The following is a 13,422-nucleotide window of genomic DNA, read 5'->3' as shown; positions in this document are numbered from 1 at the left end:
CCCCTCCAAGAAATTATTTAAGGAGAAATTAATTTACCTTTTAATTTTTACCCAGTAATTTCCCCACTTATAATACACGTAGCTTCCATGTGATGGTCTAGTGATCTCTGTATACGGTATATTTTATTCTAATAGGAAGTTTCTACAAGTAACTGTCTTACTTCAGCATCCTACCACTCAATACTAATTTAAGAGAAGATCCCATTTTCATTTTTGGAGGTAAATCCCTGTTGTTGTTTTTTCCATAGCACACAGGGGAATAGAGAACTTGTATCACTGTAATTGCAGTAGTTTCATTTTCTTTATCTAAAAATAGACACATTTTTTATTATTACTACTACAACTACTTATTCTATGTGGGGTTGGCATTTCCATCCCTCATTCTTTTCTCCCACTCTTATTCATGGCGTATCTTCCTCACTATCTCATCCACTGTATTCTAAAATACATCCTTCAAAATCCACTTGTAGTGCATATACACACACTAGTGTATCCAAATTTCATTCTTCTTGGCCTTAATCCCAATTTATTGGGCACTTGATACAGATTTGCCCCAATTTTATGGCTAGGTGCCCTTCCTGATGGCAGCCTTATGTGGAGGGATGTATGGGATGTATTCACTACTACAGTACATGTTTCTATAGTGGTCAGTAGTGCAATATGTTATGTGTACATGGTGAGAAGTGTGTAAACCCTTTTGATGCCAGGCTGTAATGTAGTGGTTGTGCTAAGAATACCAAGACAATTTTAATGAAAATGCACACTAAGGAAAAAAACATTCTCCTACTTACATTTTTGGAGTTAAATCCCTGTTCTTTTTTTTCCATAGTACACAGGGGAATAGAGGACATGTGAGTTGTCACTGTAATTGCAGTAGTTTCATTTTCTTCATCTAAAAATGTACACATTTCTTATTAATTTTTGGAAAATTGAAATTTAAAATTTGACCTAATTTCTACATTTTCTTGTTTCTGAATTTGGCCATCTACGGACCTAAGGCTTTCTCTTCTTCTCCTGACAGAACCTTTTCTTCCTTTCACTTCTAATCTTCCTTTCTTTCTCAGATATGACCAATTCGGGTCTACATTTTGGTAGTTTCTCCTGGAATGTTTTGATGCTGTCCACTTGGCTTCTAAATTCCTTTCTGTTGTGAATCATATCCATTGTAAGTCCACTTTCCATTGCATCTCTTTTTACCTCTTCGACCCACTTCGTCGAAGCTTTCAGTCCAATGATGTACTAGAATTTTTTCTTAGTTAGCCATTTCTCATCCATTCTTTCTGGATGCCCATAGAATTTCAGGCTTCACTTTCGCATGGTGACAGTTATTTTTTCAGTGTATTTGTAGAGATCATCATTTTTTCTATTCCTCCACTCCCCATCAGCATTTTTCTGTGGTCCTAAAATTTTCCTTAAGATTATCCTCTCTTTTTTTTCTTCTTTAAGTTCTTGAAGCTCACCACCTTTATTCATTTTCAGGCTCTCTGAAGCGTAGAGATCCTCTGGCTTTACCACTGTGCTGTAGTGTCTGTTTCGCCTTGTAAGATATTGCTCTTTTGTTGTATCTGTTCTGGGTTAACCTGTAAGCTAATTCTAGTTTTCTAATTCTTGCTCTATTCGCCTCTTTATCCAATCCATTAAGTTCTATCCATTCCCCTAGATATTTAAATTTCTCAGTTCTTCTTACATTCCCATGCTTCACTTGTAAGTGTCTCTCCCCTTGATGTCCATATTCCATGTATTCTGTCTTCTCATATGAGACTTTGAGACCCACTTTCTCAGCAATCTCATGTAGAGTATCCAGCATAATTTGAGCATTTTCTCAGTTGTGAGCCAAGAGGGCAAGATGATCTGCAAAAGCCAAACACTTAATTTCTAAGTTCTGTCCTTTCCTCCCTAAATATATTCCCCTTATTCCTTTCAATTCCAAACCTTTTTCCCAGGTTCTAATGATTTTTTCTAGAGCAATGTTAAAGAGAATTGGTGATAGGCAGTCCCCTTGTCTGACTCCCGTTTTTATTTCAAATGGTTCAAAATTTCACAGAAGAATTTGACTTTTGAGAAAGTTTCTGTCAGGGTTTGTTTCACTAACATTCTTGTTTTCCTGTCAATTCTAAATTCCTCTAGCACGTTAAATAGAGTCTGCCTGTCAATTGAATCATACACTTCCTTAAAATCAACAAATATTACCACGGTGTTCTAACTTCTTGAAGCTCTTATTCTGAGAATGCTCTTCAGGTTAAATATTTGTTCTGCGCATGATCTTCCTTTTCTAAATCCAGCTTGGTGCTCACCAATGAGATGGTCTGCTTGTTCTTCAACTCTTCTCATTAGTACTTTCGGGAGTATATTATATGTGACTGGGAGTAAAGAGATGCCTCTCTAGTTATTGATGTTCGTCCGGAGACCTTGCTTGTGAAGTGGGTGTATAAGAGCACACTTCCAATCATTGGGGATCTTTTCATCTCTCCAGATTTCTCCTATGACGGTGTGGATTGCTTTTGCTGCAGTTTCTCCTCCGAACTTCCATATTTCTGCAGTAATTCCATCTTCACCTGGTGCTTTGTTGTTTATACTCAGTGGCTTGGAATCTTGATTATCCTCAGAGAGATTTTCCGTATCCAATCTTTCTACAGGTTCTGCACAATTCAGCAACATTTTGGAGTAATCTGCAATAAACTGACAATTTTCTTTCTTTCTTTGTTGTTCGTTACTACATTACCATCCTCCCACCTGAAACACAAACTTGATGGCTGGTATCCCTGTAGCTCCTCTTTGAAGGTTTTGTAAAATGCTTGGGTGTTGTTCTTTCGAAAATCATCTTCTATCTATGGCCAGATATATTTATAGTGTATTTTTAATCATAGGTACAATACCTTTGTCAGAATATTCAGTTAATTTTTGAATTTTAAAAATTCTGTTTTAAGTCACCCATTGCAATGAGTCTCTCAGGTATCTTCCTCACTATCTAATCCATTTTATTCCAACATACATCCTTCAAAATCCACTTGTAATGCATATATACACACACACAATTGTATCCAAATTTCATTATTATTCTTCTTGGCCTTAATCCCAATTTACTGGGCACTTGATATGGATTTTCTCCAGTTTCCCTACATGAAGTATATTAACAATGTATGAATTAATAATGTTTATAGTAAAATCTAAATGTGACAATGGCTTAGTATTGGTAGGGATATTTTCTTTATAAATTATGTAAGAATTCTATGCAATTCTTGATAGTACTTGATGAGGATAATTTATTTTTACAAAATTATGCACACACACGTTAAATACACAATGACCTCTTCTTTACTTCGAACACTTGGGGTCAGGAAAGCACTCCCCATGAACTCTTCTTTCACATCTGTCACATACACAGTTCTTGTTCTCTTCCCAAACCCAGTTTTGCTTCTGGTGCTGCAAACACAGCCGTCTTTTTCCTTCTTCTCAAGCAGCTTCTGAAGACATCTCTCACCATTCGCTCTACCTCCCGGAGATCTTCTTCTTTGTCTTATGACGCCGTCACCCTCCGAAGGTTGGCGATCCAACTGATTATGATTACACGCGAAACGGCAGCACGGAAGATTTCTATCTCGACGTATGTCCATACTCAATTAAAAATAGGAAAGGATTTCCACCAATCAATACTTATTTATTGCATATATTAAGCTACAGGACTGGTTTCGACCTCATATACAAGGTCATCTTCAGCTGAACCATACATACATATTTATATAATGAAGCTTTGATTAAGATTGTGTTGTTAAAGGAATGCTATATGATGATGATGTACATTTAGTCACATGCAAATGGGGCATGTCTTAGCGTGAACTGGCGTATATGTCATTATGTACAATATTGCAACTGTATGTCTAAAATATTATGTTGAAAGTCTTAAAATTAGTGTATAAAACATATCTTTACTTAAACTAACTTATATATTTATATGTGTACAAGATAAATACAATATATAAAAGCACTTCATGCATATGAACATTCGTTCTTGCTTGTTGGTCAATATATCGACCAACTTCCGTATTTAAGTCTTATTTACAGTTGTACATTCAGCTGCTATTATTGGAGTTTATAAAATTGCACGGGTAAAAGATTTTGTCTTCATGTGTATATGTGGGATGCAACACTTTCCAATTTTAAAAAAGATGCCAAATGTATGGATGAAATTCAACTAAAATATGTTCAGCTCTGCTGTGTGTGTTGCCTTTTATTGGAACCAATACACATGAAGACAAAAATCTTTTACCCATGCAATTTTATAAACTCCAATAAGCAGCTGAATGTACAACTGTAAATAAGACTTAAATACGGAAGTTAGTCGATATATTGACCAACAAGCAAGAACGAATGTTCATATGCAAGATTGTATTTATCTTGTACATATATATATATATTAGTTTAAGTAAAGATATGTTTTATACACTAATTTTAAGACCTTCAACATAATATTTTAGACATACAGTTGCAATATTGTACATAATGACATATATGCCAGTTCACGCTAAGACATGCCCCATTTTTATGTGACTAAATGTACATCATCATCATCATATAGCATTCCTTTACCAATACAATCTTAATCAAAGCTTCATTATATAAATATGTATGTATGGTTCAGCTGAAGATGACCTTGTATATGAGGTCGAAACCAGTCCTGTAGCTTAATATATGCAATAAATAAGTATTGATTGGTGGAAATCCTTTCCTATTTTTAATTGTGCAATTCGTCAATACGGAAATGAAGATCATAGATTATGGTATGTCCATACCACCGCCGCAAGTCTTTCAGCCAGGATTTTCTCCGTCTTCCCACAGATCTTTTCCCATCAATCTTCCCTTGAATGATCAGTCGGAGAAGTTCGTATCGTTCACCTCTCATGATGTGCCCGCGGTAGCTGAGCTTACGCTCCTTGATGGTTATGAGAAGCTCTTTCTTCTTGTTCAAGATGTTGAGGACTTCTTCATTTGTCTTCTTTTCTCCCCAAGATATTCGGAGTATTCTTCTGTACAAGAATATTTCAAAAGATTCAATACGCTTCTCCAATAAAGGGTTAAGCGTCCACCCTTTGAAACCATACAGAAGGATAGGAAAAACATAAAAACGTAGCATTCGAACTCTGAGCTGGAGGTTGAGTTCTCGGCTGGTGAATAAGGTCCTCATGGTATTGAACATATTTTTTGCTTGTCCAATCCTGGATAAGATTTTGCATAATATGCTTACAATATTGTGGATTTTTTTAATTCCACCTTTTCAATACAATTGATTTTATGTTGTTCGAAAATCATAATGCTACAACACTGTTTTATAGGGACATGTTTTGCTTGATTTCAAGCATCCTCAGCCTATGTAATCATCTCAAGGTTAAGACCTGTCATTGTTAATTTGCTTTGACAAATTTGTGCTTAATTATAATTCTAAAATTAAGTAGTAAAATACATAAACATAGGAATTTGTGAACACATTGATAGTTTAACAATATGAATGACTATACTAAAATTGGAGTATCCATTAATTCTAAAGGCATTAACGTCCAAAACACAGTAATATCTTCAAAATGTTGAAAATTTGGCTAAAAGTTTTTCCCCAAAGTTCTAGTTTATTAAAAATTGTAAATTGACTTCTTATTTGAGTCGTAATTGTTGTTAAAACTTATTGGTGTCTGAAGATTAAAATCTTGATTTGTTCTAAAACCACGACAGATAAGTCACCGTAACGTAACAAATACCGCGAGGTTTTGTAGTAGCAGTCAAAGGGACGCACCATCATTCAAATATTCTGAAATAAGAAACAAATCAACACCTCAAGATTTTGGATTGACGTCCCTTTTGACTAAACCCTCATAAAAACAAACTACTACCAAAGTAAAATCTGACTGTAAAAACAAGACTAGTTCAATGAAACTACCTAATTCAGCATTTTACTGTTCAAAACTAATAAATTACAGTAGCATGCACCAAAATTAATACCTGAAGCAGAATTCCAACGTATCCAAGATTTTAATCTACTCTCCTCTCGTTTTGTTGTAGTCCATGATCCAGCTGCATAGGTTAGTATGGGTTCATAATGGGTTGAATATAATAGGTACTTTCGTACATTTCTTCGGGACATCTTGGTTCCACAAAATACCCCTTACACTCTGGTAGAAGCTGTTTGCTTGTTGTATTCTTTTTCCAATTTCCTCGGTGATCTTTCCATCTTCTGTGATCACACTTCCCAAGTACTTGAAACTTTTAACCACTTCCAGAATTTTATCATTCATTTTTATCTTTCCTCTTCCTTCCTTCCTTCCTTCCTTCCTTCCTTCCTTCCTTCCTTCCTTCCCCTTGTCATCACTATTGTTTTACTTTTCTCTGTACTTACTTTCATCCCAAATTTTTCTATCTCTTGATTCCATACGTCTACTTGTTTTTGCACTTCCGTTTCATCCTCACCTCATATCACTATATCATCTGCAAACAACATGGCTTTTGTTGCCTGTCTTCCCAATCTCTGTGTTCTTATGAATTTCATCCATGACTTTGATGAATAGTATGGGGGATAGACAGATAGTACACTTCCCTGTCTTGATTTACTAGTTTCATTTCTGTATTGATAGTTCACATATGTATAGACAAGAAAAGGTTCCATCCACCTTATCAATACAATTTTATTATTGTAAGAATAAGCTTACAGGACCGGTTTCGACTTTTAAATAGTCATCATCAGCTGTACATGATAACCTTTACATTTGTGTCAAGCATTAGGTGGTAAGCCCTTTTCTAAAGGGAGATGCCATAGGGAAGCATCATGTTCAAGTGTCCAAATTGGGCACGTTGAATGTAAAATGGTTACATATTATAATTCAGGTACAGTAAAACACCAGTATAACAAAATTTTGGGGACCTCTGAAATTAATTTGTTACACTGAAATAAGTCAATTCTTAAGAACTCACCTAGTGTTATATCCGTTAGTTATTGTTGTTTGTAAAAGCGGAACTACGAGGTTATCTGCCCTGTTATATCAGCTGCAGGGTCTATATATCTTCAAAATACCATTATAATAATAAGAATTACAGTACTGACAGATGTTTTCAGAAAATCTATTTTTACATTGTACCAGCAAGTCTACACACTGTTCCAGAACATCATTTTTTGAAAAAGTCTGATTTTCTTCTGAACAGATCCAAACACAAAAGCTTGTTCCAAATAGTCACCAACCACACTGCACATGAATTTTAAACAGATTCTGGCACATCACTTCATGACACAAGAAAATCTTGAAGGCTACGTGCCATGTTCGTTGCCTGCTGAAGAGTCAAGCTCTGTCGATCACAATATTTTGGGGGTTGTCTTCCTCTTCCTCCTCATCGCATGGATCTCTATCATTCATAATGCTCTCACAATTTCCTCATTGGTGATTTCTTTGTGGACTATTACATCACTATCTACATTGATGTAGTCGGTAAGACTTACCGTAGATGGCACATCCAACGTTGTACACAAACGCTTCCAATTCTCCTCGGTTTCCACATCATCCAACACTTCACTTTCTGCGACGTCTTCTGTAAAAACCACTCCAGCTTTTCTAAAGCAGTTTGTGAAGATGTCTGCATTCAAGGATTTCCATGCAGCATTAATCATCAGCATTGCTTCCAATATATTGATGTTAATGCCTCTATTCGTGGCAACGTTGCACAGCATTCGACGGACTACACGAGCTCGGTAATGCCGCTTTACTGCATGAATTATACCCTGATCCAGCGGCTGCAGAATTGAAGTTGTATTTGGAGGCAAAAATAAAACTTTTTCATGCTCCAAATGGCGAGGCACACAATTATGAGAAGAGCAATTGTCCAATAATAGAAGAATTCTCCTCTTTTCGGCCTTCATCCGACGTTCCAAGTCCAACAACCACTCTTTGAATAGCACAGATGTCATCCATGCCTTAGAGTTGTGCCTGTATTCATAGGGCAGATGTTGCACCCCCTTGAAGCACCTTGGCTTCCCAAACTTCCCAATTATGAGAGGCTTCAGTTTGTCCGTCCCTGTGGAATTGGTGCACAAAAGAGCCATGATACGTTCTTTTGAACGTTTGCCCCCAAAACACTTATTTCCCTTAAAATCAAGGGTTTTGTTTGGCATTAGTTTATAAATGCAGTTTCGTCTGCGTTATAAATGTCTGCCGGCGAATATTCTTTCAAGGCATCCTTTAGAGTCTCCAGCCGCCATGAAGACGCAACTTCCTTCGGGGCATCGTTAGTTTCACCATTTATAATTTTGTGGGATATGCCATATCTCTTCCGGAACCTATGAAGCCAACCAGCACTACCCTTAAACTCAGGTGACCCAAGCGAACGTGCGAAAGATCGCGCACGCTCACATAACAGTGGACCATTTATTGGAATGTTTTTACTCCGCATTTCCACAAACCACGTATAGACGGCTTGGTCCACCTCCTTGTAGTGGGCTGTCCTGATCTTCTTACGCTGTGGACCTAGGGCATCAGCATCAATGTTTTCCTCTATCTTACTTTTCTGTTTTAAAAAAGTAGAAAGTGTTGACGGGCTAACGCCATACTTCTTCGCTACATCTCCTTTCTTTCCGCCTTTCTCTACTTCCGCAAGTATTTTATGTTTTTCACTCAACGAAAACTGCTGTCGCTTCTGCTTATCCATTTGCGATGATATGTACTTATTTATTTAACGAAATGCACACGAACTTTGCAAGTTTAATGATATAACCTTAACAGCAAGAAGAAGTAGTTCTCCAAGAGAGAAAGAGAAAACAAGGAGAAATCAGCCTGGATTTTTATTCATCTGATGCTATGATTGACCGCAGCTGGGCTGGTCCAAATGCGAAGTCAAAGAGAATGTGAGAAGTGCTTTGAATAGGTTTTGCAAATTAAATACGAAGAAGAAACATGCAATGCAATGCGTTCATTGGTGGATTACAAACATCGCAATCCTACTCAGCCAATAGTGTGACGTCTTACATTGGTTGATAGACGAAGCCTATTGGTGCGCAAAGCGTAGCGTTCATTGGTGGGATTGCAAACTTGGCGCTCCTACTCAGCTAATAGAGTGACGTCTTACATTGGATGACGGGCGAAGCATATTTATTTATTTAATAGCGCACAAATGTGCATTAAAAGAAAAAAATACATTAATCTTTCGCATATTCTAGTGAATATTTTGTTCTCCTGTTGCACTTGCTGAAATGATAGTGATCGCAATGTTTACCACACAATGTAGGGACGGTTCATGAAAGTCTGATCGCCGGCATAGACGATGGTGAAACCCATGTACCGCCAGCCTATTCAAAGCACTTCTCACGTCATTATTTGGACCGGTCCAGCTGCGGTCAATCATAGCATCAGCTGAATAAAAATTCAGGCTGATTTCTGCTTGTTTTCTCTTTCTCTCTTGGAGAACTACTTCTTCTTGCTGTGTATGTGAAAGCTGCATTCTTATTTTCAAATCTTCCAGTAAAAAAGTTTCTTTGGATAATTCATACGCAAGTCATGATGGTGACATCTTGGAGATGCCCAGTGTTCGTTTCAGAAATCTGGCCTTTACACTTTCAATAGTTCGAAGGTCAGACACCGTTAGTCTTTCCCAAATAAGTTCCATGCCATATGTGAGAACTGGGCGAAGGGTAGTGGTTACACAAAATGGAAAATGGCGATCATATCATCTGAATAACGAAATAATGTAACAAGAAAAATGTTCGTCATAAAACAGGATGAATTTTGGTTTTAATTTGAGAAAATATGGTCAAACTGGTAAAGAAAAGAGCTCAATTTTAATTCGTTAAACTGAAACTACGAAATTCATTAAAATTAAATATTTTAACATACAACAAATAGGGAAAAAGGAAGGGACAAAAAAAAAAAAAAAATCGTTATTCTGAAAATTTCGTTATACTAGTGTTCGTTACAGTGGAATTATACTGTACTTAGGTATAGAGCTATCTCTTTCAGGACTAGAATTTGTTTATAAAACCTAAAGCTTAAATCTAAATTACGCCAAGCTCTCAAATCCAACGCAACCCAATCACGGCAGCAATAATAATATATATATATATCAGCATACAGTTATAGACGAGGAAGGAGCCACCACTCTGCATCAAGAAATACCAAAATTAGACATTTATTGCAGCAAAATAGCCATACATTAGTGAAAGCTGTTATAACAATTTAACACTTGCACCATTGGTCGCATAGTCTCTGATTGATCTAATCCTTTTGTTGCAGAATTCTAAGTGATATCGTTCACATAACTGTCCACATGCTGTACACTTGCATGAGTTTGACGGTTCGTGGTATGTTGGGTTTTCGCAAATGACATGATGGAATCCATGTACTGCAAGTCTTGTAAAGACGTGCCTCGTCTCAAAATTTGCTGCTGTCCATGTACGATCGATCATGGCCCCAGTTCCATAGAATTCCCTGGGTACTTCTTCTCTTTTCCTTATTAGTGTTCTTAGTAGGTTCTCCGATGCCGTTGTGTTAGGTAGGGGGTACATTGTCCTTAAATCCTCTATGAGGAAAGTTTCCCGCGCGAGAAGGTAGACTAATCTCGATCTTGTTGTTTTTGCCACTCCGATTGCTCTTTTGATGCATGTTGCTTTAACTCTTTCCAGTGTTGCTAAGTTCTTTTCATTCAGATGTGTCCATATAATTTCAATCCCATATGTAAGTATTGGAATGATTTTCGATTTGAAGAGGGCCATTGCTGTGTCAAGATTTAGTGTTCTGATGAAGCTTATTTCGTTTATCGCTCTAATTGCTTGTGTTGCTTTCTGTATTGTGTGCTTAGTGAAGCATTTTGCAGACGGCTGGAGTGTTATCCCTAGATATTTGTATTCTTTGGTGAAAGATATTATTTTCCCTTCTAAGGTGATTCTTGTCGATTTTGGTATTTGCCCTCCTGATCTGAACACCATCATTTCCGTCTTTTCAGTGTTAATTACGAACTTGTATTCAATGCACCATTTTCTCACTTCGTCTATAGTGTTCTGCAGTTTCTTTAAGCTTTTTGAGCCAATCACAATATCATCTGCATAGGCGTACGCAGCTAAATCTTCATCTTGTGCAATTTCCGTAATGTTCTTCGCTGCCAGGATGAACAGCAGAGGGATGAATACTTACGTACAACCAAGACCACAACTTCCTCCAATACTTAAAGATAATATTCCACTTACAGCTGCACATACTTACCTCCGTCTATATAACTGGATTTTCTTAACAATGGAAGCTTTTCACCACACACACAAGTGAAGACATTTAAATATACAATAAGACTTCCTAAGAGAGCTACAGCATTGCCTATGAACACAAGCACTTATTTATTTACAACATTGGACTGAAACGAGAACATAGATACATGCAAGACGCATACATTCATTTCTATGAAATGTTTTATATTCATTATTTTAAAGGATTTTAACATGTACTGTGTATTTTAATGTATTTGTAATTTAGATTTAAGCTTAAGTTAGGTTTTATAAACCAATTCTAGTCCTGAAAGAGATAGCTCTATACCTAAGTACCTGAATTATAATATATAACCATTTTACATTCAACATGCCCAATTTGGACACTTAGACATGATGCTTCCCTATGACATCCCCCTTTAGAAAAGGGCATACCAACTAATGCTTGACACAAATGTAAAGGTAATCATGCACAGCTGATGATGACTATTTAAAAGTCAAAACCGGTCCTGCAAGCTAATTCTTACAATAATAAAATTCTTGTCTATACATAGTACACTTCCCTGTCGCAGACCAGTTTCAACTTTAAACCATTTTGATTTTCCTATACTAGTCTTCACACTACTAACACAATTTTTGTACATGGCTTTTATCATTTGCACTTCCACTCTGTTAACTTGGTATGGGGGCACAATAAGTAAAAAACAACTGTCTGGGCACACTGTCATATGCCTTGCCGAGGATATGGACATAAAATAATTTCCTTAAAAACATGGTAGCCTTTGTACAGATAATTTCCCATTTTCAATAATTTCATAACAGCTGTATGAAGTAGCCCATGCTTCTGAACATCTGCCTTGTCACTGGGAGTGTTCTTTGCACCGCAGTATATAAAGAATGCTAAACAATAATTACTAACTGAATTGCATAACATTCAAAATGTTAATATGCCTCTGTAGTGGTAGTGTTTATTAGGCAAATACTGCATAAGCTGGGTGTGATTTTTTTGTGCCTACTAAACTCCCATCCACACTGAGTTGCTGATGGGAAATATAATGTAATCTAAACACACTATTAGCATGGTCTATGAGGGGTTGAATTTTGGAGTATGGATCATAGCCAGCTGTCTGGGAGTAGGGTAATTTTTATTGCAAACTAGATGCAAAAATTTGAGAACCAATTATTGGAAACGATTTCTGGGGAACAGTATCATGAAACCATGGCAATAGCTGTGAAAGGGTAGTAAACCAGTATGATACAATCTTGCATCATCTAATGAGACCCATCTTTAGCAGGCAGGAGATAAATCCTTTCATTTCACTGAGAGTGACAGTTTTCCAATCTCCAGCTCTACAGGGAGACAAGTTGGCATGGGTCTGGAGAAAACTATTTGCATATCTATTGGTTTCAGCTACAAATGATTTCAGAAGGGAAATGGTAAAAAAAAAAAAAAAAAAAAAAAAAATATGTAGAAATAAGCCAATAGTGCAGAATTTTGTGGTGGCACATGTTTTGGTCCTTGAAGTTCATGATAACCAAAGCCAGTATTAGGCAGATTATCAGTGTTACCTGTAACTTCTTCCCAATCTCTGTCCAAACTATCAACAAACTCGAAGGAAAGATCTGACTGTTCCCATTCACTATCAGAAGTACTAGGAATTATTCCCACCTGCACTGGAGATACATTTGTCACATGCCATTGCCTAGGCAGCGGACTTACACAGATATCACTGTTATCAGAAGATACAAAGTCATCGGTATCATCACTTGATAAATCACTCTCTAATGAATCAGTTAATGTTAAAACCTTGCATATTTCATATACTTATCCATCTTCACATGATCCAAGGTAAATAAACAAACATATAAACAAGCGAGTGACACAAAGTGACAGAGTGCAGGGCTACCACACGCGACACTTGCAATGCGTCGAAAGAAAGCTTTTATAAATACTTCATTCAAATCGATATTGCATGTTATTGATATTTCCAGAGAGTAAAAGCTCCAATCTTTCTGGCTGTATTACTTATGCTGCTATCATGCAGCAGGGATTGAAGATACAGGCGAAAGAGAAATGTGGCCAACAGATTGCCCCCCGGCATTTCTTAGCAGCAGCTCATGTGACCGATAGATTGGCCGCCTGGCACTAGAAGAGTTGAGACGAACACAAACACCCAATTCTCAAACCAGAGGAATTAACCATATAC

The 13,422-nt window shown here is 36.9% G+C and overlaps 1 protein-coding gene across 1 annotated transcript in view; it reads right to left on the bottom strand.

The window, feature by feature from the left end:
• Positions 1-13,422, bottom strand: part of LOC136871819 (endoplasmic reticulum-Golgi intermediate compartment protein 3) — a 138,726-nt gene that overhangs the window by 48,059 nt on the left and 77,245 nt on the right. The window lies entirely within an intron of this gene.

This window comes from Anabrus simplex, chromosome 4 (genome assembly GCF_040414725.1).
Source record: "Anabrus simplex isolate iqAnaSimp1 chromosome 4, ASM4041472v1, whole genome shotgun sequence".
Lineage (NCBI taxonomy): Eukaryota > Metazoa > Arthropoda > Insecta > Orthoptera > Tettigoniidae > Anabrus > Anabrus simplex.
Note: the sequence above shows the minus strand (reverse complement) of the source record. Positions and strands in the feature narration are given on the sequence as shown.